Source organism: Ochotona curzoniae, unplaced genomic scaffold, assembly GCF_017591425.1.
Source record: "Ochotona curzoniae isolate NIBS_2020 unplaced genomic scaffold, NIBS_Ocur_1.0 scaffold_4505, whole genome shotgun sequence".
In the NCBI taxonomy this organism is placed as follows: domain Eukaryota; kingdom Metazoa; phylum Chordata; class Mammalia; order Lagomorpha; family Ochotonidae; genus Ochotona; species Ochotona curzoniae.
Window position 1 is genome coordinate 36,583,269 of NW_024467118.1, and position 2,813 is coordinate 36,586,081.

At 39.6% G+C, this 2,813-nt stretch overlaps 1 non-coding gene across 1 annotated transcript; it reads left to right on the forward strand.

Moving 5' to 3' along the window:
* The first annotated feature begins 217 nt into the window (after positions 1-217).
* On the forward strand, positions 218-324 carry LOC121146946. The gene has a single exon (XR_005882305.1). It is a non-coding gene; the product is annotated as a U6 spliceosomal RNA (small nuclear RNA).
* The last annotated feature ends 2,489 nt before the right edge of the window (positions 325-2,813 follow it).

Sequence of the window (2,813 nt, forward strand, 5' to 3'; positions counted from 1 at the left end):
AGCTGGATGGAAAGAGGAGCAGCTGGGATACAACCGGCCCCCATATGGGATCCTGGCAGTTGCAAGGTGAAGATTTAGCCACTAGGTTATCATGCCAGGCCCTAAATTTAGATTTTAACCTTGGATCTGGTGTTTCCTAAGGATTCAAATCTGGCCAAATAATTTAAATTTTTAAGGGGGTGGTCTTGGATGATTGAAATAAAGAAATAGAAAAATGGTGCTCACTTTGGCAGCACATATACTAAAATTGGAACAATATAGAGAAGATTAGCATGGCCCCTGCGCAAGGATGACATGCAAATTCATGAAGAAATATCTGCTCCCAAAAGTCAGAAACTTTCACAGCAAAGATGATTTGGACTTTGTAAAATCTCTTTTTATCATTGGTGCGTTCATATACATATATGAACCGTTTACATTAATATTTATATGATATAGTCAGGAGCTCTAAAACAAATATTTTCCCAAATACAAGGATACACATGCAAAGATAATTCAAGATAATAAAATACCTTACGTGAGATTGTGTGAAATACAGACCAAATATAAAACTTACTTGCATGTTCTATTAGAATGCTGATATTAACTTGTATTAATAGAATGATATTAACTTAGGGAAAAGTTGTGAGCCATAAAATGACAGTGCCAGATAATCTTCAAGTATCAGGTGGATGCGAGCCCATGGTATCTGCTGACTTTCCCAAAACCTGCTTCACCAAACATTTGCTTAAGATGGAGTATTTGGCTCTCACACATAAATTTTAGAATTCACTGAGGAGAATGTCCCTTGAAGCCCTGGAGAAGCACTGTTTGAGGAAGCCTAAGGCGTCATGAAGCTGAGCTGGTCCCCTTGCTACTCTGGCCACCGCCCTCCGCACCAGGGCTGTGCCTTCCCATGAAGCTGAACTCTGCAGACACCAGTGATCCCGTGGAGAGGTGCCGGCTGTTTCTTAGTCCTGTGTTTTATTTGTATCCTATCAACTCTCAAGAACAATTTGAGGCTGTGTACAGTAGTCACAGAATAGTCCCAAATAAATTGACAAGACTTAAGATCAGACCAAATACAAGAAATTCAGAACCTGCAAGTTTTTCTGAATTTATTACTTTTGTCGTTTCTATTAGAATGTTAGCTCCTTAGGGCAGAGAAACTGTCATATTTACACTTAAGGGTCCCAGGCTATGAAAAGATGAACTTAGTACATAGTAGGTTGGCAGTGTATAGATGTTGACTGACTAAAAAAACAGAAAATAACCTTTAAAAAGTCCTTTGGGGAAAAAAAAAAAGCTTTTTGTAACTGAAAGTTGAACAGTGAGCTTGCTAATATCCTTGTTAAGTCACCAAAGGTCAGAGAGGTCTCGCTGTCTCTTATCCAAAATGCTTGGGACCAAAATTATCAGATTTCAGATTATTTTTAATTTTGGAATATGTCTGTAGGTGTCATGGATATCTTGGGGATGAGATTGAAGTTAATTTTGTGCATAAAACATTCTTTCAAGATGTGAAGTTTTCTGTTGGTGGTGTCACATGGTCACTCAAAATTTTCAGATTTTGGAGTATTTTGGATTCCAAATTTTCATATTAGGAATGCTCAGCTTAGTGTAGAATTGCCAGAAAACAGCATAAATGGTTTTCTGGTTCTGAAAAGCTAGCTAGAACAACTTCACGCATTTCTTTGAGAGTAATGGGAAACATAAAAAAATTATTTTTTAAAGATTTATTTATTTTTATTGGAAAGTCAGATTTTTAGAGAGAAGACGAGACAGACAGGAAGATCTTCCATCCACTGGATCACTCCCCAAGTGGCTGCAATGGCAAGGTCTGAGATGATTCAAAACCAGGAGTCAGAAACTTCTTACAGGTCGCCCATATTGAGTGCAGGGTTCTAAGACTTTGGGCAGTTTTCCACTGCTTTCTCAGGCCACAGGCAGGAAGCTGGAATGGAAATGGAGCAGTTGCATTATGAACCTGTGCACTTATGGGATCCCGGCACATGCAAGCTAAGGATTTAGCCAGGCCCAAAAGATCAATAAAATTATAAATAAGGTTTTTTTTTTTTTAATGCAATTTCTGACCTATCATGGTTTTGTAGTTGTGAAATGAGCATGTAACATGCATGCAGTGTGCATACTTTAGCAGTTCTGGTGCTGATGATCAAGTTTTTACCAGAAAACAGAGCCTAAGGGATAAGGAATTGCTGCTGTGATGAGGGAAAATGGAATAAGGAGCAGGATGTCATTCCTTCAAAGTAAGCATGTCCCTGAGAAGCACTGCAGTGGGATTAGCTGGCTGAGGACCAGGCAGGGCATGGAACCTGCCTGTCTCCTGCCTCTGTGTGACTCCTTCCCTGTGGGAATCCTATGCAGGTTCAAGATGCATTTCAAATACCAGTCATGTCTGTATTTCCCCATCATCAGCTGCAATCCAGCGCTGCTGAGCATTAGCCATCCCAAGATGTCAGTACCACTCCCACTTACCTGGAGTTCACAGTCTAGTGAGGAAAGTACTTCCTGAACAAAATCCTGCAATCTAATAAGATGGATGCTGTGATAAAACACTGAGTTAGATATCCTGCTGGGGAGAAGGAGCAATTGTATTGACCAGGGGATGCAATGAAGCATAAAGAAAAGAAATTTGGGGAAATTGTCAGTGGTGAATTGGAGAGTAAAAACAGAATGGGGCAGGCATGTGTGGTTAAGGCATGGCTTGAAACACCTGCAGCCTATATAGGAGTACCCAGAACTAAAATATAATTAACAGTGGAATTCTGATTTTTAAAAATTTTCCACAATTTCCAGGTTTGTAGGTATATAGT